Raw genomic sequence first — 23,697 nt, forward strand, 5'->3', positions numbered from 1 at the left:
ATGCCCTCCAACTTTTATTCAGAAACCTAACAATGGTGGAATGAGAACTTTAGGGCCGTGTGGCACATCCTAGGCTCGAGGAAAACCAATGGTTTGGCGTATGTGCGCAAGAATTCATGAAAAGACGGTTTTCTTCGAGCCAATTCGTCCAACGCCTGAAACGAACCAGGGAGTGTTAATGAGGGATGGATGTGATGTGAGATTGGCCTTGAGAAAATGGTTTAAGAGGCTTTGGGCTGATTAGTTCCAATGCACATGCAGGTGCACCTACGTGGGATTGTATTCCATCTATTGAAATGTGTTGGATCAATTCTAATCCACTAATTCACTCTATGAATGATGAAAAACAACAATAAAAGTCATAAGGTCCGTATAAAAAGGCGAGAATGAATTAATAAGAGAATTAAGCTCAAAACATCGTTTAGAGACGACTAATCACCTGTCAGTTTGTTAATGCCGTCAACTTAAAGTTAAAACCTTCACAATGGCAGGTTGTGGTCATGAAGGACATGTGGCACTTCTTGGGCTCGATGGAAACCGATGGTGGGGCTTATGTGGGCTGCGATTGGAAGAACGAAAGAAAAGGCGGGTTTGTTCGGGGCCAATCCGTCCATTTCTAGTAATGAGCTGGAAGGGTTAAGGTGGGAGGCATTTCATGAGATTTCACTTGAGAAGGCATGGGTTAGGGGCTGATTAGTTGCAATGCACATGGATGTGCACCAAGGCGGCGATTGGCGGGGACTTGGGTGTTGGAATGACATTCCTTCAACGGAAATGTCGTGGATCAATTCCAATCCACTAACTCACTCTTAGATTGATAAAGAGCAAGAATAGAAGTCGTAAGGTCCACATATATAAGCTAGGAAAGAATTAAAAAGGAAATTAACCTGAAAACACGGTTTAGAAATGACTATTGACTTGTGAGTTGATTAATGCCCTCAACTCAAGTTAGAAGCTCAACCATGGTGAGATGAGAACATGTGGGGCGTGTGGCACTTCTTTGGCTTGAGGGAAACCGTTTGTATGCTGAATGGGGGCTACAATTGGAGCAGTGATAGAAAAGATAGGTTTATTCGAGTCAATTCGTTCAGTGCTAGAAATGAGCTGTAAGGCTTTAATCGTGGACGCATTTGATGAGATTTCCCTTGAGAAAATGGTGTAAAGGGCGTTGGCTTTGGGCCGATTAGTTGCAAGGCACATGGAGGTGCGCGCAGGTGGCGATTGGCTGTGACTTGTCTGTTCCATTGACATTCCTTTTGTCGAAATGTGCTGGATCAAGTGTATTCTTCAAATTCACTCTATGAAGGATGAACAACAACAATTAAATTTGTAAGGCTCATCTAGAAAAGGTGAGACAGAATTAAAAGGTCAATTATGTTCAAAACAAGGTTTTGTGATGACTAATCACTTGTGAGTTGATTAATGCCCTCAACTTTATTCAGAAACCTAACAATGGTGGAATGAGAACTTTAGGGCCGTGTGGCACATCCTAGGCTCGAGGAAAACCAATGGTTTGGCGTATGTGCGCAAGAATTCATGAAAAGACGGTTTTCTTCGAGCCAATTCGTCCAACGCCTGAAACGAACCAGGAGTGTTAATGAGGGATGGATGTGATGTGAGATTGGCCTTGAGAAAATGGTTTAAGAGGCTTTGGGCTGATTAGTTCCAATGCACATGCAGGTGCACCTACGTGGGATTGTATTCCATCTATTGAAATGTGTTGGATCAATTCTAATCCACTAATTCACTCTATGAATGATGAAAAACAACAATAAAAGTCATAAGGTCCGTATAAAAAAGGCGAGAATGAATTAATAAGAGAATTAAGCTCAAAACATCGTTTAGAGACGACTAATCACCTGTCAGTTTGTTAATGCCGTCAACTTAAAGTTAAAACCTTCACAATGGCAGGTTGTGGTCATGAAGGACATGTGGCACTTCTTGGGCTCGATGGAAACCGATGGTGGGGCTTATGTGGGCTGCGATTGGAAGAACGAAAGAAAAGGCGGGTTTGTTCGGGGCCAATCCGTCCATTTCTAGTAATGAGCTGGAAGGGTTAAGGTGGGAGGCATTTCATGAGATTTCACTTGAGAAAATAATATAAAAGGCATGGGTTAGGGGCTGATTAGTTGCAATGCACATGGATGTGCACCAAGGCGGCGATTGGCGGGGACTTGGGTGTTGGAATGACATTCCTTCAACGGAAATGTCGTGGATCAATTCCAATCCACTAACTCACTCTTAGATTGATAAAGAGCAAGAATAGAAGTCGTAAGGTCCACATATATAAGCTAGGAAAGAATTAAAAAGGAAATTAACCTGAAAACACGGTTTAGAAATGACTATTGACTTGTGAGTTGATTAATGCCCTCAACTCAAGTTAGAAGCTCAACCATGGTGAGATGAGAACATGTGGGGCGTGTGGCACTTCTTTGGCTTGAGGGAAACCGTTTGTATGCTGAATGGGGGCTACAATTGGAGCAGTGATAGAAAAGATAGGTTTATTCGAGTCAATTCGTTCAGTGCTAGAAATGAGCTGTAAGGCTTTAATCGTGGACGCATTTGATGAGATTTCCCTTGAGAAAATGGTGTAAAGGGCGTTGGCTTTGGGGCGATTAGTTGCAAGGCACATGGAGGTGCGCGCAGGTGGCGATTGGCTGTGACTTGTCTGTTCCATTGACATTCCTTTTGTCGAAATGTGCTGGATCAAGTGTATTCTTCAAATTCACTCTATGAAGGATGAACAACAACAATTAAATTTGTAAGGCTCATCTAGAAAAGGTGAGACAGAATTAAAAGGTCAATTATGTTCAAAACAAGGTTTTGTGATGACTAATCACTTGTGAGTTGATTAATGCCCTCAACTTTATTCAGAAACCTAACAATGGTGGAATGAGAACTTTAGGGCCGTGTGGCACATCCTAGGCTCGAGGAAAACCAATGGTTTGGCGTATGTGCGCAAGAATTCATGAAAAGACGGTTTTCTTCGAGCCAATTCGTCCAACGCCTGAAACGAACCAGGAGTGTTAATGAGGGATGGATGTGATGTGAGATTGGCCTTGAGAAAATGGTTTAAGAGGCTTTGGGCTGATTAGTTCCAATGCACATGCAGGTGCACCTACGTGGGATTGTATTCCATCTATTGAAATGTGTTGGATCAATTCTAATCCACTAATTCACTCTATGAATGATGAAAAACAACAATAAAAGTCATAAGGTCCGTATAAAAAAGGCGAGAATGAATTAATAAGAGAATTAAGCTCAAAACATCGTTTAGAGACGACTAATCACCTGTCAGTTTGTTAATGCCGTCAACTTAAAGTTAAAACCTTCACAATGGCAGGTTGTGGTCATGAAGGACATGTGGCACTTCTTGGGCTCGATGGAAACCGATGGTGGGGCTTATGTGGGCTGCGATTGGAAGAACGAAAGAAAAGGCGGGTTTGTTCGGGGCCAATCCGTCCATTTCTAGTAATGAGCTGGAAGGGTTAAGGTGGGAGGCATTTCATGAGATTTCACTTGAGAAAATAATATAAAAGGCATGGGTTAGGGGCTGATTAGTTGCAATGCACATGGATGTGCACCAAGGCGGCGATTGGCGGGGACTTGGGTGTTGGAATGACATTCCTTCAACGGAAATGTCGTGGATCAATTCCAATCCACTAACTCACTCTTAGATTGATAAAGAGCAAGAATAGAAGTCGTAAGGTCCACATATATAAGCTAGGAAAGAATTAAAAAGGAAATTAACCTGAAAACACGGTTTAGAAATGACTATTGACTTGTGAGTTGATTAATGCCCTCAACTCAAGTTAGAAGCTCAACCATGGTGAGATGAGAACATGTGGGGCGTGTGGCACTTCTTTGGCTTGAGGGAAACCGTTTGTATGCTGAATGGGGGCTACAATTGGAGCAGTGATAGAAAAGATAGGTTTATTCGAGTCAATTCGTTCAGTGCTAGAAATGAGCTGTAAGGCTTTAATCGTGGACGCATTTGATGAGATTTCCCTTGAGAAAATGGTGTAAAGGGCGTTGGCTTTGGGCCGATTAGTTGCAAGGCACATGGAGGTGCGCGCAGGTGGCGATTGGCTGTGACTTGTCTGTTCCATTGACATTCCTTTTGTCGAAATGTGCTGGATCAAGTGTATTCTTCAAATTCACTCTATGAAGGATGAACAACAACAATTAAATTTGTAAGGCTCATCTAGAAAAGGTGAGACAGAATTAAAAGGTCAATTATGTTCAAAACAAGGTTTTGTGATGACTAATCACTTGTGAGTTGATTAATGCCCTCAACTTTATTCAGAAACCTAACAATGGTGGAATGAGAACTTTAGGGCCGTGTGGCACATCCTAGGCTCGAGGAAAACCAATGGTTTGGCGTATGTGCGCAAGAATTCATGAAAAGACGGTTTTCTTCGAGCCAATTCGTCCAACGCCTGAAACGAACCAGGAGTGTTAATGAGGGATGGATGTGATGTGAGATTGGCCTTGAGAAAATGGTTTAAGAGGCTTTGGGCTGATTAGTTCCAATGCACATGCAGGTGCACCTACGTGGGATTGTATTCCATCTATTGAAATGTGTTGGATCAATTCTAATCCACTAATTCACTCTATGAATGATGAAAAACAACAATAAAAGTCATAAGGTCCGTATAAAAAAGGCGAGAATGAATTAATAAGAGAATTAAGCTCAAAACATCGTTTAGAGACGACTAATCACCTGTCAGTTTGTTAATGCCGTCAACTTAAAGTTAAAACCTTCACAATGGCAGGTTGTGGTCATGAAGGACATGTGGCACTTCTTGGGCTCGATGGAAACCGATGGTGGGGCTTATGTGGGCTGCGATTGGAAGAACGAAAGAAAAGGCGGGTTTGTTCGGGGCCAATCCGTCCATTTCTAGTAATGAGCTGGAAGGGTTAAGGTGGGAGGCATTTCATGAGATTTCACTTGAGAAAATAATATAAAAGGCATGGGTTAGGGGCTGATTAGTTGCAATGCACATGGATGTGCACCAAGGCGGCGATTGGCGGGGACTTGGGTGTTGGAATGACATTCCTTCAACGGAAATGTCGTGGATCAATTCCAATCCACTAACTCACTCTTAGATTGATAAAGAGCAAGAATAGAAGTCGTAAGGTCCACATATATAAGCTAGGAAAGAATTAAAAAGGAAATTAACCTGAAAACACGGTTTAGAAATGACTATTGACTTGTGAGTTGATTAATGCCCTCAACTCAAGTTAGAAGCTCAACCATGGTGAGATGAGAACATGTGGGGCGTGTGGCACTTCTTTGGCTTGAGGGAAACCGTTTGTATGCTGAATGGGGGCTACAATTGGAGCAGTGATAGAAAAGATAGGTTTATTCGAGTCAATTCGTTCAGTGCTAGAAATGAGCTGTAAGGCTTTAATCGTGGACGCATTTGATGAGATTTCCCTTGAGAAAATGGTGTAAAGGGCGTTGGCTTTGGGGCGATTAGTTGCAAGGCACATGGAGGTGCGCGCAGGTGGCGATTGGCTGTGACTTGTCTGTTCCATTGACATTCCTTTTGTCGAAATGTGCTGGATCAAGTGTATTCTTCAAATTCACTCTATGAAGGATGAACAACAACAATTAAATTTGTAAGGCTCATCTAGAAAAGGTGAGACAGAATTAAAAGGTCAATTATGTTCAAAACAAGGTTTTGTGATGACTAATCACTTGTGAGTTGATTAATGCCCTCAACTTTATTCAGAAACCTAACAATGGTGGAATGAGAACTTTAGGGCCGTGTGGCACATCCTAGGCTCGAGGAAAACCAATGGTTTGGCGTATGTGCGCAAGAATTCATGAAAAGACGGTTTTCTTCGAGCCAATTCGTCCAACGCCTGAAACGAACCAGGAGTGTTAATGAGGGATGGATGTGATGTGAGATTGGCCTTGAGAAAATGGTTTAAGAGGCTTTGGGCTGATTAGTTCCAATGCACATGCAGGTGCACCTACGTGGGATTGTATTCCATCTATTGAAATGTGTTGGATCAATTCTAATCCACTAATTCACTCTATGAATGATGAAAAACAACAATAAAAGTCATAAGGTCCGTATAAAAAAGGCGAGAATGAATTAATAAGAGAATTAAGCTCAAAACATCGTTTAGAGACGACTAATCACCTGTCAGTTTGTTAATGCCGTCAACTTAAAGTTAAAACCTTCACAATGGCAGGTTGTGGTCATGAAGGACATGTGGCACTTCTTGGGCTCGATGGAAACCGATGGTGGGGCTTATGTGGGCTGCGATTGGAAGAACGAAAGAAAAGGCGGGTTTGTTCGGGGCCAATCCGTCCATTTCTAGTAATGAGCTGGAAGGGTTAAGGTGGGAGGCATTTCATGAGATTTCACTTGAGAAAATAATATAAAAGGCATGGGTTAGGGGCTGATTAGTTGCAATGCACATGGATGTGCACCAAGGCGGCGATTGGCGGGGACTTGGGTGTTGGAATGACATTCCTTCAACGGAAATGTCGTGGATCAATTCCAATCCACTAACTCACTCTTAGATTGATAAAGAGCAAGAATAGAAGTCGTAAGGTCCACATATATAAGCTAGGAAAGAATTAAAAAGGAAATTAACCTGAAAACACGGTTTAGAAATGACTATTGACTTGTGAGTTGATTAATGCCCTCAACTCAAGTTAGAAGCTCAACCATGGTGAGATGAGAACATGTGGGGCGTGTGGCACTTCTTTGGCTTGAGGGAAACCGTTTGTATGCTGAATGGGGGCTACAATTGGAGCAGTGATAGAAAAGATAGGTTTATTCGAGTCAATTCGTTCAGTGCTAGAAATGAGCTGTAAGGCTTTAATCGTGGACGCATTTGATGAGATTTCCCTTGAGAAAATGGTGTAAAGGGCGTTGGCTTTGGGCCGATTAGTTGCAATGCACATGGAGGTGCGCGCAGGTGGCGATTGGCTGTGACTTGTCTGTTCCATTGACATTCCTTTTGTCGAAATGTGCTGGATCAAGTGTATTCTTCAAATTCACTCTATGAAGGATGAACAACAACAATTAAATTTGTAAGGCTCATCTAGAAAAGGTGAGACAGAATTAAAAGGTCAATTATGTTCAAAACAAGGTTTTGTGATGACTAATCACTTGTGAGTTGATTAATGCCCTCAACTTTATTCAGAAACCTAACAATGGTGGAATGAGAACTTTAGGGCCGTGTGGCACATCCTAGGCTCGAGGAAAACCAATGGTTTGGCGTATGTGCGCAAGAATTCATGAAAAGACGGTTTTCTTTGAGCCAATTCGTCCAACGCCTGAAACGAACCAGGAGTGTTAATGAGGGATGGATGTGATGTGAGATTGCCCTTGAGAAAATGGTTTAAGAGGCTTTGGGCTGATTAGTTCCAATGCACATGCAGGTGCACCTACGTGGGATTGTATTCCATCTATTGAAATGTGTTGGATCAATTCTAATCCACTAATTCACTCTATGAATGATGAAAAACAACAATAAAAGTCATAAGGTCCGTATAAAAAAGGCGAGAATGAATTAATAAGAGAATTAAGCTCAAAACATCGTTTAGAGACGACTAATCACCTGTCAGTTTGTTAATGCCGTCAACTTAAAGTTAAAACCTTCACAATGGCAGGTTGTGGTCATGAAGGACATGTGGCACTTCTTGGGCTCGATGGAAACCGATGGTGGGGCTTATGTGGGCTGCGATTGGAAGAACGAAAGAAAAGGCGGGTTTGTTCGGGGCCAATCCGTCCATTTCTAGTAATGAGCTGGAAGGGTTAAGGTGGGAGGCATTTCATGAGATTTCACTTGAGAAAATAATATAAAAGGCATGGGTTAGGGGCTGATTAGTTGCAATGCACATGGATGTGCACCAAGGCGGCGATTGGCGGGGACTTGGGTGTTGGAATGACATTCCTTCAACGGAAATGTCGTGGATCAATTCCAATCCACTAACTCACTCTTAGATTGATAAAGAGCAAGAATAGAAGTCGTAAGGTCCACATATATAAGCTAGGAAAGAATTAAAAAGGAAATTAACCTGAAAACACGGTTTAGAAATGACTATTGACTTGTGAGTTGATTAATGCCCTCAACTCAAGTTAGAAGCTCAACCATGGTGAGATGAGAACATGTGGGGCGTGTGGCACTTCTTTGGCTTGAGGGAAACCGTTTGTATGCTGAATGGGGGCTACAATTGGAGCAGTGATAGAAAAGATAGGTTTATTCGAGTCAATTCGTTCAGTGCTAGAAATGAGCTGTAAGGCTTTAATCGTGGACGCATTTGATGAGATTTCCCTTGAGAAAATGGTGTAAAGGGCGTTGGCTTTGGGCCGATTAGTTGCAAGGCACATGGAGGTGCGCGCAGGTGGCGATTGGCTGTGACTTGTCTGTTCCATTGACATTCCTTTTGTCGAAATGTGCTGGATCAAGTGTATTCTTCAAATTCACTCTATGAAGGATGAACAACAACAATTAAATTTGTAAGGCTCATCTAGAAAAGGTGAGACAGAATTAAAAGGTCAATTATGTTCAAAACAAGGTTTTGTGATGACTAATCACTTGTGAGTTGATTAATGCCCTCAACTTTATTCAGAAACCTAACAATGGTGGAATGAGAACTTTAGGGCCGTGTGGCACATCCTAGGCTCGAGGAAAACCAATGGTTTGGCGTATGTGCGCAAGAATTCATGAAAAGACGGTTTTCTTCGAGCCAATTCGTCCAACGCCTGAAACGAACCAGGAGTGTTAATGAGGGATGGATGTGATGTGAGATTGGCCTTGAGAAAATGGTTTAAGAGGCTTTGGGCTGATTAGTTCCAATGCACATGCAGGTGCACCTACGTGGGATTGTATTCCATCTATTGAAATGTGTTGGATCAATTCTAATCCACTAATTCACTCTATGAATGATGAAAAACAACAATAAAAGTCATAAGGTCCGTATAAAAAAGGCGAGAATGAATTAATAAGAGAATTAAGCTCAAAACATCGTTTAGAGACGACTAATCACCTGTCAGTTTGTTAATGCCGTCAACTTAAAGTTAAAACCTTCACAATGGCAGGTTGTGGTCATGAAGGACATGTGGCACTTCTTGGGCTCGATGGAAACCGATGGTGGGGCTTATGTGGGCTGCGATTGGAAGAACGAAAGAAAAGGCGGGTTTGTTCGGGGCCAATCCGTCCATTTCTAGTAATGAGCTGGAAGGGTTAAGGTGGGAGGCATTTCATGAGATTTCACTTGAGAAAATAATATAAAAGGCATGGGTTAGGGGCTGATTAGTTGCAATGCACATGGATGTGCACCAAGGCGGCGATTGGCGGGGACTTGGGTGTTGGAATGACATTCCTTCAACGGAAATGTCGTGGATCAATTCCAATCCACTAACTCACTCTTAGATTGATAAAGAGCAAGAATAGAAGTCGTAAGGTCCACATATATAAGCTAGGAAAGAATTAAAAAGGAAATTAACCTGAAAACACGGTTTAGAAATGACTATTGACTTGTGAGTTGATTAATGCCCTCAACTCAAGTTAGAAGCTCAACCATGGTGAGATGAGAACATGTGGGGCGTGTGGCACTTCTTTGGCTTGAGGGAAACCGTTTGTATGCTGAATGGGGGCTACAATTGGAGCAGTGATAGAAAAGATAGGTTTATTCGAGTCAATTCGTTCAGTGCTAGAAATGAGCTGTAAGGCTTTAATCGTGGACGCATTTGATGAGATTTCCCTTGAGAAAATGGTGTAAAGGGCGTTGGCTTTGGGCCGATTAGTTGCAATGCACATGGAGGTGCGCGCAGGTGGCGATTGGCTGTGACTTGTCTGTTCCATTGACATTCCTTTTGTCGAAATGTGCTGGATCAAGTGTATTCTTCAAATTCACTCTATGAAGGATGAACAACAACAATTAAATTTGTAAGGCTCATCTAGAAAAGGTGAGACAGAATTAAAAGGTCAATTATGTTCAAAACAAGGTTTTGTGATGACTAATCACTTGTGAGTTGATTAATGCCCTCAACTTTATTCAGAAACCTAACAATGGTGGAATGAGAACTTTAGGGCCGTGTGGCACATCCTAGGCTCGAGGAAAACCAATGGTTTGGCGTATGTGCGCAAGAATTCATGAAAAGAAGGTTTTCTTCGAGCCAATTCGTCCAACGCCTGAAACGAACCAGGAGTGTTAATGAGGGATGGATGTGATGTGAGATTGGCCTTGAGAAAATGGTTTAAGAGGCTTTGGGCTGATTAGTTCCAATGCACATGCAGGTGCACCTACGTGGGATTGTATTCCATCTATTGAAATGTGTTGGATCAATTCTAATCCACTAATTCACTCTATGAATGATGAAAAACAACAATAAAAGTCATAAGGTCCGTATAAAAAAGGCGAGAATGAATTAATAAGAGAATTAAGCTCAAAACATCGTTTAGAGACGACTAATCACCTGTCAGTTTGTTAATGCCGTCAACTTAAAGTTAAAACCTTCACAATGGCAGGTTGTGGTCATGAAGGACATGTGGCACTTCTTGGGCTCGATGGAAACCGATGGTGGGGCTTATGTGGGCTGCGATTGGAAGAACGAAAGAAAAGGCGGGTTTGTTCGGGGCCAATCCGTCCATTTCTAGTAATGAGCTGGAAGGGTTAAGGTGGGAGGCATTTCATGAGATTTCACTTGAGAAAATAATATAAAAGGCATGGGTTAGGGGCTGATTAGTTGCAATGCACATGGATGTGCACCAAGGCGGCGATTGGCGGGGACTTGGGTGTTGGAATGACATTCCTTCAACGGAAATGTCGTGGATCAATTCCAATCCACTAACTCACTCTTAGATTGATAAAGAGCAAGAATAGAAGTCGTAAGGTCCACATATATAAGCTAGGAAAGAATTAAAAAGGAAATTAACCTGAAAACACGGTTTAGAAATGACTATTGACTTGTGAGTTGATTAATGCCCTCAACTCAAGTTAGAAGCTCAACCATGGTGAGATGAGAACATGTGGGGCGTGTGGCACTTCTTTGGCTTGAGGGAAACCGTTTGTATGCTGAATGGGGGCTACAATTGGAGCAGTGATAGAAAAGATAGGTTTATTCGAGTCAATTCGTTCAGTGCTAGAAATGAGCTGTAAGGCTTTAATCGTGGACGCATTTGATGAGATTTCCCTTGAGAAAATGGTGTAAAGGGCGTTGGCTTTGGGGCGATTAGTTGCAAGGCACATGGAGGTGCGCGCAGGTGGCGATTGGCTGTGACTTGTCTGTTCCATTGACATTCCTTTTGTCGAAATGTGCTGGATCAAGTGTATTCTTCAAATTCACTCTATGAAGGATGAACAACAACAATTAAATTTGTAAGGCTCATCTAGAAAAGGTGAGACAGAATTAAAAGGTCAATTATGTTCAAAACAAGGTTTTGTGATGACTAATCACTTGTGAGTTGATTAATGCCCTCAACTTTATTCAGAAACCTAACAATGGTGGAATGAGAACTTTAGGGCCGTGTGGCACATCCTAGGCTCGAGGAAAACCAATGGTTTGGCGTATGTGCGCAAGAATTCATGAAAAGACGGTTTTCTTCGAGCCAATTCGTCCAACGCCTGAAACGAACCAGGAGTGTTAATGAGGGATGGATGTGATGTGAGATTGGCCTTGAGAAAATGGTTTAAGAGGCTTTGGGCTGATTAGTTCCAATGCACATGCAGGTGCACCTACGTGGGATTGTATTCCATCTATTGAAATGTGTTGGATCAATTCTAATCCACTAATTCACTCTATGAATGATGAAAAACAACAATAAAAGTCATAAGGTCCGTATAAAAAAGGCGAGAATGAATTAATAAGAGAATTAAGCTCAAAACATCGTTTAGAGACGACTAATCACCTGTCAGTTTGTTAATGCCGTCAACTTAAAGTTAAAACCTTCACAATGGCAGGTTGTGGTCATGAAGGACATGTGGCACTTCTTGGGCTCGATGGAAACCGATGGTGGGGCTTATGTGGGCTGCGATTGGAAGAACGAAAGAAAAGGCGGGTTTGTTCGGGGCCAATCCGTCCATTTCTAGTAATGAGCTGGAAGGGTTAAGGTGGGAGGCATTTCATGAGATTTCACTTGAGAAAATAATATAAAAGGCATGGGTTAGGGGCTGATTAGTTGCAATGCACATGGATGTGCACCAAGGCGGCGATTGGCGGGGACTTGGGTGTTGGAATGACATTCCTTCAACGGAAATGTCGTGGATCAATTCCAATCCACTAACTCACTCTTAGATTGATAAAGAGCAAGAATAGAAGTCGTAAGGTCCACATATATAAGCTAGGAAAGAATTAAAAAGGAAATTAACCTGAAAACACGGTTTAGAAATGACTATTGACTTGTGAGTTGATTAATGCCCTCAACTCAAGTTAGAAGCTCAACCATGGTGAGATGAGAACATGTGGGGCGTGTGGCACTTCTTTGGCTTGAGGGAAACCGTTTGTATGCTGAATGGGGGCTACAATTGGAGCAGTGATAGAAAAGATAGGTTTATTCGAGTCAATTCGTTCAGTGCTAGAAATGAGCTGTAAGGCTTTAATCGTGGACGCATTTGATGAGATTTCCCTTGAGAAAATGGTGTAAAGGGCGTTGGCTTTGGGGCGATTAGTTGCAATGCACATGGAGGTGCGCGCAGGTGGCGATTGGCTGTGACTTGTCTGTTCCATTGACATTCCTTTTGTCGAAATGTGCTGGATCAAGTGTATTCTTCAAATTCACTCTATGAAGGATGAACAACAACAATTAAATTTGTAAGGCTCATCTAGAAAAGGTGAGACAGAATTAAAAGGTCAATTATGTTCAAAACAAGGTTTTGTGATGACTAATCACTTGTGAGTTGATTAATGCCCTCAACTTTATTCAGAAACCTAACAATGGTGGAATGAGAACTTTAGGGCCGTGTGGCACATCCTAGGCTCGAGGAAAACCAATGGTTTGGCGTATGTGCGCAAGAATTCGTGAAAAGACGGTTTTCTTCGAGCCAATTCGTCCAACGCCTGAAACGAACCAGGAGTGTTAATGAGGGATGGATGTGATGTGAGATTGGCCTTGAGAAAATGGTTTAAGAGGCTTTGGGCTGATTAGTTCCAATGCACATGCAGGTGCACCTACGTGGGATTGTATTCCATCTATTGAAATGTGTTGGATCAATTCTAATCCACTAATTCACTCTATGAATGATGAAAAACAACAATAAAAGTCATAAGGTCCGTATAAAAAAGGCGAGAATGAATTAATAAGAGAATTAAGCTCAAAACATCGTTTAGAGACGACTAATCACCTGTCAGTTTGTTAATGCCGTCAACTTAAAGTTAAAACCTTCACAATGGCAGGTTGTGGTCATGAAGGACATGTGGCACTTCTTGGGCTCGATGGAAACCGATGGTGGGGCTTATGTGGGCTGCGATTGGAAGAACGAAAGGAAAGGCGGGTTTGTTCGGGGCCAATCCGTCCATTTCTAGTAATGAGCTGGAAGGGTTAAGGTGGGAGGCATTTCATGAGATTTCACTTGAGAAAATAATATAAAAGGCATGGGTTAGGGGCTGATTAGTTGCAATGCACATGGATGTGCACCAAGGCGGCGATTGGCGGGGACTTGGGTGTTGGAATGACATTCCTTCAACGGAAATGTCGTGGATCAATTCCAATCCACTAACTCACTCTTAGATTGATAAAGAGCAAGAATAGAAGTCGTAAGGTCCACATATATAAGCTAGGAAAGAATTAAAAAGGAAATTAACCTGAAAACACGGTTTAGAAATGACTATTGACTTGTGAGTTGATTAATGCCCTCAACTCAAGTTAGAAGCTCAACCATGGTGAGATGAGAACATGTGGGGCGTGTGGCACTTCTTTGGCTTGAGGGAAACCGTTTGTATGCTGAATGGGGGCTACAATTGGAGCAGTGATAGAAAAGATAGGTTTATTCGAGTCAATTCGTTCAGTGCTAGAAATGAGCTGTAAGGCTTTAATCGTGGACGCATTTGATGAGATTTCCCTTGAGAAAATGGTGTAAAGGGCGTTGGCTTTGGGGCGATTAGTTGCAATGCACATGGAGGTGCGCGCAGGTGGCGATTGGCTGTGACTTGTCTGTTCCATTGACATTCCTTTTGTCGAAATGTGCTGGATCAAGTGTATTCTTCAAATTCACTCTATGAAGGATGAACAACAACAATTAAATTTGTAAGGCTCATCTAGAAAAGGTGAGACAGAATTAAAAGGTCAATTATGTTCAAAACAAGGTTTTGTGATGACTAATCACTTGTGAGTTGATTAATGCCCTCAACTTTATTCAGAAACCTAACAATGGTGGAATGAGAACTTTAGGGCCGTGTGGCACATCCTAGGCTCGAGGAAAACCAATGGTTTGGCGTATGTGCGCAAGAATTCATGAAAAGACGGTTTTCTTCGAGCCAATTCGTCCAACGCCTGAAACGAACCAGGAGTGTTAATGAGGGATGGATGTGATGTGAGATTGGCCTTGAGAAAATGGTTTAAGAGGCTTTGGGCTGATTAGTTCCAATGCACATGCAGGTGCACCTACGTGGGATTGTATTCCATCTATTGAAATGTGTTGGATCAATTCTAATCCACTAATTCACTCTATGAATGATGAAAAACAACAATAAAAGTCATAAGGTCCGTATAAAAAAGGCGAGAATGAATTAATAAGAGAATTAAGCTCAAAACATCGTTTAGAGACGACTAATCACCTGTCAGTTTGTTAATGCCGTCAACTTAAAGTTAAAACCTTCACAATGGCAGGTTGTGGTCATGAAGGACATGTGGCACTTCTTGGGCTCGATGGAAACCGATGGTGGGGCTTATGTGGGCTGCGATTGGAAGAACGAAAGAAAAGGCGGGTTTGTTCGGGGCCAATCCGTCCATTTCTAGTAATGAGCTGGAAGGGTTAAGGTGGGAGGCATTTCATGAGATTTCACTTGAGAAAATAATATAAAAGGCATGGGTTAGGGGCTGATTAGTTGCAATGCACATGGATGTGCACCAAGGCGGCGATTGGCGGGGACTTGGGTGTTGGAATGACATTCCTTCAACGGAAATGTCGTGGATCAATTCCAATCCACTAACTCACTCTTAGATTGATAAAGAGCAAGAATAGAAGTCGTAAGGTCCACATATATAAGCTAGGAAAGAATTAAAAAGGAAATTAACCTGAAAACACGGTTTAGAAATGACTATTGACTTGTGAGTTGATTAATGCCCTCAACTCAAGTTAGAAGCTCAACCATGGTGAGATGAGAACATGTGGGGCGTGTGGCACTTCTTTGGCTTGAGGGAAACCGTTTGTATGCTGAATGGGGGCTACAATTGGAGCAGTGATAGAAAAGATAGGTTTATTCGAGTCAATTCGTTCAGTGCTAGAAATGAGCTGTAAGGCTTTAATCGTGGACGCATTTGATGAGATTTCCCTTGAGAAAATGGTGTAAAGGGCGTTGGCTTTGGGGCGATTAGTTGCAATGCACATGGAGGTGCGCGCAGGTGGCGATTGGCTGTGACTTGTCTGTTCCATTGACATTCCTTTTGTCGAAATGTGCTGGATCAAGTGTATTCTTCAAATTCACTCTATGAAGGATGAACAACAACAATTAAATTTGTAAGGCTCATCTAGAAAAGGTGAGACAGAATTAAAAGGTCAATTATGTTCAAAACAAGGTTTTGTGATGACTAATCACTTGTGAGTTGATTAATGCCCTCAACTTTATTCAGAAACCTAACAATGGTGGAATGAGAACTTTAGGGCCGTGTGGCACATCCTAGGCTCGAGGAAAACCAATGGTTTGGCGTATGTGCGCAAGAATTCATGAAAAGACGGTTTTCTTCGAGCCAATTCGTCCAACGCCTGAAACGAACCAGGAGTGTTAATGAGGGATGGATGTGATGTGAGATTGGCCTTGAGAAAATGGTTTAAGAGGCTTTGGGCTGATTAGTTCCAATGCACATGCAGGTGCACCTACGTGGGATTGTATTCCATCTATTGAAATGTGTTGGATCAATTCTAATCCACTAATTCACTCTATGAATGATGAAAAACAACAATAAAAGTCATAAGGTCCGTATAAAAAAGGCGAGAATGAATTAATAAGAGAATTAAGCTCAAAACATCGTTTAGAGACGACTAATCACCTGTCAGTTTGTTAATGCCGTCAACTTAAAGTTAAAACCTTCACAATGGCAGGTTGTGGTCATGAAGGACATGTGGCACTTCTTGGGCTCGATGGAAACCGATGGTGGGGCTTATGTGGGCTGCGATTGGAAGAACGAAAGAAAAGGCGGGTTTGTTCGGGGCCAATCCGTCCATTTCTAGTAATGAGCTGGAAGGGTTAAGGTGGGAGGCATTTCATGAGATTTCACTTGAGAAAATAATATAAAAGGCATGGGTTAGGGGCTGATTAGTTGCAATGCACATGGATGTGCACCAAGGCGGCGATTGGCGGGGACTTGGGTGTTGGAATGACATTCCTTCAACGGAAATGTCGTGGATCAATTCCAATCCACTAACTCACTCTTAGATTGATAAAGAGCAAGAATAGAAGTCGTAAGGTCCACATATATAAGCTAGGAAAGAATTAAAAAGGAAATTAACCTGAAAACACGGTTTAGAAATGACTATTGACTTGTGAGTTGATTAATGCCCTCAACTCAAGTTAGAAGCTCAACCATGGTGAGATGAGAACATGTGGGGCGTGTGGCACTTCTTTGGCTTGAGGGAAACCGTTTGTATGCTGAATGGGGGCTACAATTGGAGCAGTGATAGAAAAGATAGGTTTATTCGAGTCAATTCGTTCAGTGCTAGAAATGAGCTGTAAGGCTTTAATCGTGGACGCATTTGATGAGATTTCCCTTGAGAAAATGGTGTAAAGGGCGTTGGCTTTGGGCCGATTAGTTGCAATGCACATGGAGGTGCGCGCAGGTGGCGATTGGCTGTGACTTGTCTGTTCCATTGACATTCCTTTTGTCGAAATGTGCTGGATCAAGTGTATTCTTCAAATTCACTCTATGAAGGATGAACAACAACAATTAAATTTGTAAGGCTCATCTAGAAAAGGTGAGACAGAATTAAAAGGTCAATTATGTTCAAAACAAGGTTTTGTGATGACTAATCACTTGTGAGTTGATTAATGCCCTCAACTTTATTCAGAAACCTAACAATGGTGGAATGAGAACTTTAGGGCCGTGTGGCACATCCTAGGCTCGAGGAAAACCAATGGTTTGGCGTATGTGCGCAAGAATTCATGAAAAGACGGTTTTCTTCGAGCCAATTCGTCCAACGCCTGAAACGAACCAGGAGTGTTAATGAGGGATGGATGTGATGTGAGATTGGCCTTGAGAAAATGGTTTAAGAGGCTTTGGGCTGATTAGTTCCAATGCACATGCAGGTGCACCTACGTGGGATTGTATTCCATCTATTGAAATGTGTTGGATCAATTCTAATCCACTAATTCACTCTATGAATGATGAAAAACAACAATAAAAGTCATAAGGTCCGTATAAAAAAGGCGAGAATGAATTAATAAGAGAATTAAGCTCAAAACATCGTTTAGAGACGACTAATCACCTGTCAGTTTGTTAATGCCGTCAACTTAAAGTTAAAACCTTCACAATGGCAGGTTGTGGTCATGAAGGACATGTGGCACTTCTTGGGCTCGATGGAAACCGATGGTGGGGCTTATGTGGGCTGCGATTGGAAGAACGAAAGAAAAGGCGGGTTTGTTCGGGGCCAATCCGTCCATTTCTAGTAATGAGCTGGAAGGGTTAAGGTGGGAGGCATTTCATGAGATTTCACTTGAGAAAATAATATAAAAGGCATGGGTTAGGGGCTGATTAGTTGCAATGCACATGGATGTGCACCAAGGCGGCGATTGGCGGGGACTTGGGTGTTGGAATGACATTCCTTCAACGGAAATGTCGTGGATCAATTCCAATCCACTAACTCACTCTTAGATTGATAAAGAGCAAGAATAGAAGTCGTAAGGTCCACATATATAAGCTAGGAAAGAATTAAAAAGGAAATTAACCTGAAAACACGGTTTAGAAATGACTATTGACTTGTGAGTTGATTAATGCCCTCAACTCAAGTTAGAAGCTCAACCATGGTGAGATGAGAACATGTGGGGCGTGTGGCACTTCTTTGGCTTGAGGGAAACCGTTTGTATGCTGAATGGGGGCTACAATTGGAGCAGTGATAGAAAAGATAGGTTTATTCGAGTCAATTCGTTCAGTGCTAGAAATGAGCTGTAAGGCTTTAATCGTGGACGCATTTGATGAGATTTCCCTTGAGAAAATGGTGTAAAGGGCGTTGGCTTTGGGGCGATTAGTTGCAATGCACATGGAGGTGCGCGCAGGTGGCGATTGGCTGTGACTTGTCTGTTCCATTGACATTCCTTTTGTCGAAATGTGCTGGATCAAGTGTATTCTTCAAATTCACTCTATGAAGGATGAACAACAACAATTAAATTTGTAAGGCTCATCTAGAAAAGGTGAGACAGAATTAAAAGGTCAATTATGTTCAAAACAAGGTTTTGTGATGACTAATCACTTGTGAGTTGATTAATGCCCTCAACTTTATTCAGAAACCTAACAATGGTGGAATGAGAACTTTAGGGCCGTGTGGCACATCCTAGGCTCGAGGAAAACCAATGGTTTGGCGTATGTGCGCAAGAATTCGTGAAAAGACGGTTTTCTTCGAGCCAATTCGTCCAACGCCTGAAACGAACCAGGAGTGTTAATGAGGGATGGATGTGATGTGAGATTGGCCTTGAGAAAATGGTTTAAGAGGCTTTGGGCTGATTAGTTCCAATGCACATGCAGGTGCACCTACGTGGGATTGTATTCCATCTATTGAAATGTGTTGGATCAATTCTAATCCACTAATTCACTCTATGAATGATGAAAAACAACAATAAAAGTCATAAGGTCCGTATAAAAAAGGCGAGAATGAATTAATAAGAGAATTAAGCTCAAAACATCGTTTAGAGACGACTAATCACCTGTCAGTTTGTTAATGCCGTCAACTTAAAGTTAAAACCTTCACAATGGCAGGTTGTGGTCATGAAGGACATGTGGCACTTCTTGGGCTCGATGGAAACCGATGGTGGGGCTTATGTGGGCTGCGATTGGAAGAACGAAAGGAAAGGCGGGTTTGTTCGGGGCCAATCCGTCCATTTCTAGTAATGAGCTGGAAGGGTTAAGGTGGGAGGCATTTCATGAGATTTCACTTGAGAAAATAATATAAAAGGCATGGGTTAGGGGCTGATTAGTTGCAATGCACATGGATGTGCACCAAGGCGGCGATTGGCGGGGACTTGGGTGTTGGAATGACATTCCTTCAACGGAAATGTCGTGGATCAATTCCAATCCACTAACTCACTCTTAGATTGATAAAGAGCAAGAATAGAAGTCGTAAGGTCCACATATATAAGCTAGGAAAGAATTAAAAAGGAAATTAACCTGAAAACACGGTTTAGAAATGACTATTGACTTGTGAGTTGATTAATGCCCTCAACTCAAGTTAGAAGCTCAACCATGGTGAGATGAGAACATGTGGGGCGTGTGGCACTTCTTTGGCTTGAGGGAAACCGTTTGTATGCTGAATGGGGGCTACAATTGGAGCAGTGATAGAAAAGATAGGTTTATTCGAGTCAATTCGTTCAGTGCTAGAAATGAGCTGTAAGGCTTTAATCGTGGACGCATTTGATGAGATTTCCCTTGAGAAAATGGTGTAAAGGGCGTTGGCTTTGGGGCGATTAGTTGCAATGCACATGGAGGTGCGCGCAGGTGGCGATTGGCTGTGACTTGTCTGTTCCATTGACATTCCTTTTGTCGAAATGTGCTGGATCAAGTGTATTCTTCAAATTCACTCTATGAAGGATGAACAACAACAATTAAATTTGTAAGGCTCATCTAGAAAAGGTGAGACAGAATTAAAAGGTCAATTATGTTCAAAACAAGGTTTTGTGATGACTAATCACTTGTGAGTTGATTAATGCCCTCAACTTTATTCAGAAACCTAACAATGGTGGAATGAGAACTTTAGGGCCGTGTGGCACATCCTAGGCTCGAGGAAAACCAATGGTTTGGCGTATGTGCGCAAGAATTCGTGAAAAGACGGTTTTCTTCGAGCCAATTCGTCCAACGCCTGAAACGAACCAGGAGTGTTAATGAGGGATGGATGTGATGTGAGATTGGCCTTGAGAAAATGGTTTAAGAGGCTTTGGGCTGATTAGTTCCAATGCACATGCAGGTGCACCTACGTGGGATTGTATTCCATCTATTGAAATGTGTTGGATCAATTCTAATCCACTAATTCACTCTATGAATGATGAAAAACAACAATAAAAGTCATAAGGTCCGTATAAAAAAGGCGAGAATGAATTAATAAGAGAATTAAGCTCAAAACATCGTTTAGAGACGACTAATCACCTGTCAGTTTGTTAATGCCGTCAACTTAAAGTTAAAACCTTCACAATGGCAGGTTGTGGTCATGAAGGACATGTGGCACTTCTTGGGCTCGATGGAAACCGATGGTGGGGCTTATGTGGGCTGCGATTGGAAGAACGAAAGGAAAGGCGGGTTTGTTCGGGGCCAATCCGTCCATTTCTAGTAATGAGCTGGAAGGGTTAAGGTGGGAGGCATTTCATGAGATTTCACTTGAGAAAATAATATAAAAGGCATGGGTTAGGGGCTGATTAGTTGCAATGCACATGGATGTGCACCAAGGCGGCGATTGGCGGGGACTTGGGTGTTGGAATGACATTCCTTCAACGGAAATGTCGTGGATCAATTCCAATCCACTAACTCACTCTTAGATTGATAAAGAGCAAGAATAGAAGTCGTAAGGTCCACATATATAAGCTAGGAAAGAATTAAAAAGGAAATTAACCTGAAAACACGGTTTAGAAATGACTATTGACTTGTGAGTTGATTAATGCCCTCAACTCAAGTTAGAAGCTCAACCATGGTGAGATGAGAACATGTGGGGCGTGTGGCACTTCTTTGGCTTGAGGGAAACCGTTTGTATGCTGAATGGGGGCTACAATTGGAGCAGTGATAGAAAAGATAGGTTTATTCGAGTCAATTCGTTCAGTGCTAGAAATGAGCTGTAAGGCTTTAATCGTGGACGCATTTGATGAGATTTCCCTTGAGAAAATGGTGTAAAGGGCGTTGGCTTTGGGGCGATTAGTTGCAATGCACATGGAGGTGCGCGCAGGTGGCGATTGGCTGTGACTTGTCTGTTCCATTGACATTCCTTTTGTCGAAATGTGCTGGATCAAGTGTATTCTTCAAATTCACTCTATGAAGGATGAACAACAACAATTAAATTTGTAAGGCTCATCTAGAAAAGGTGAGACAGAATTAAAAGGTCAATTATGTTCAAAACAAGGTTTTGTGATGACTAATCACTTGTGAGTTGATTAATGCCCTCAACTTTATTCAGAAACCTAACAATGGTGGAATGAGAACTTTAGGGCCGTGTGGCACATCCTAGGCTCGAGGAAAACCAATGGTTTGGCGTATGTGCGCAAGAATTCATGAAAAGACGGTTTTCTTCGAGCCAATTCGTCCAACGCCTGAAACGAACCAGGAGTGTTAATGAGGGATGGATGTGATGTGAGATTGGCCTTGAGAAAATGGTTTAAGAGGCTTTGGGCTGATTAGTTCCAATGCACATGCAGGTGCACCTACGTGGGATTGTATTCCATCTATTGAAATGTGTTGGATCAATTCTAATCCACTAATTCACTCTATGAATGATGAAAAACAACAATAAAAGTCATAAGGTCCGTATAAAAAAGGCGAGAATGAATTAATAAGAGAATTAAGCTCAAAACATCGTTTAGAGACGACTAATCACCTGTCAGTTTGTTAATGCCGTCAACTTAAAGTTAAAACCTTCACAATGGCAGGTTGTGGTCATGAAGGACATGTGGCACTTCTTGGGCTCGATGGAAACCGATGGTGGGGCTTATGTGGGCTGCGATTGGAAGAACGAAAGAAAAGGCGGGTTTGTTCGGGGCCAATCCGTCCATTTCTAGTAATGAGCTGGAAGGGTTAAGGTGGGAGGCATTTCATGAGATTTCACTTGAGAAAATAATATAAAAGGCATGGGTTAGGGGCTGATTAGTTGCAATGCACATGGATGTGCACCAAGGCGGCGATTGGCGGGGACTTGGGTGTTGGAATGACATTCCTTCAACGGAAATGTCGTGGATCAATTCCAATCCACTAACTCACTCTTAGATTGATAAAGAGCAAGAATAGAAGTCGTGAGGTCCACATATATAAGCTAGGAAAGAATTAAAAAGGAAATTAACCTGAAAACACGGTTTAGAAATGACTATTGACTTGTGAGTTGATTAATGCCCTCAACTCAAGTTAGAAGCTCAACCATGGTGAGATGAGAACATGTGGGGCGTGTGGCACTTCTTTGGCTTGAGGGAAACCGTTTGTATGCTGAATGGGGGCTACAATTGGAGCAGTGATAGAAAAGATAGGTTTATTCGAGTCAATTCGTTCAGTGCTAGAAATGAGCTGTAAGGCTTTAATCGTGGACGCATTTGATGAGATTTCCCTTGAGAAAATGGTGTAAAGGGCGTTGGCTTTGGGCCGATTAGTTGCAATGCACATGGAGGTGCGCGCAGGTGGCGATTGGCTGTGACTTGTCTGTTCCATTGACATTCCTTTTGTCGAAATGTGCTGGATCAAGTGTATTCTTCAAATTCACTCTACGAAGGATGAACAACAACAATTAAATTTGTAAGGCTCATCTAGAAAAGGTGAGACAGAATTAAAAGGTCAATTATGTTCAAAACAAGGTTTTGTGATGACTAATCACTTGTGAGTTGATTAATGCCCTCAACTTTATTCAGAAACCTAACAATGGTGGAATGAGAACTTTAGGGCCGTGTGGCACATCCTAGGCTCGAGGAAAACCAATGGTTTGGCGTATGTGCGCAAGAATTCATGAAAAGACGGTTTTCTTCGAGCCAATTCGTCCAACGCCTGAAACGAACCAGGAGTGTTAATGAGGGATGGATGTGATGTGAGATTGGCCTTGAGAAAATGGTTTAAGAGGCTTTGGGCTGATTAGTTCCAATGCACATGCAGGTGCACCTACGTGGGATTGTATTCCATCTATTGAAATGTGTTGGATCAATTCTAATCCACTAATTCACTCTATGAATGATGAAAAACAACAATAAAAGTCATAAGGTCCGTATAAAAAAGGCGAGAATGAATTAATAAGAGAATTAAGCTCAAAACATCGTTTAGAGACGACTAATCACCTGTCAGTTTGTTAATGCCGTCAACTTAAAGTTAAAACCTTCACAATGGCAGGTTGTGGTCATGAAGGACATGTGGCACTTCTTGGGCTCGATGGAAACCGATGGTGGGGCTTATGTGGGCTGCGATTGGAAGAACGAAAGAAAAGGCGGGTTTGTTCGGGGCCAATCCGTCCATTTCTAGTAATGAGCTGGAAGGGTTAAGGTGGGAGGCATTTCATGAGATTTCACTTGAGAAAATAATATAAAAGGCATGGGTTAGGGGCTGATTAGTTGCAATGCACATGGATGTGCACCAAGGCGGCGATTGGCGGGGACTTGGGTGTTGGAATGACATTCCTTCAACGGAAATGTCGTGGAT

Source organism: Carya illinoinensis, chromosome 4, assembly GCF_018687715.1.
Source record: "Carya illinoinensis cultivar Pawnee chromosome 4, C.illinoinensisPawnee_v1, whole genome shotgun sequence".
Taxonomy (NCBI): Eukaryota; Viridiplantae; Streptophyta; class Magnoliopsida; order Fagales; family Juglandaceae; genus Carya; species Carya illinoinensis.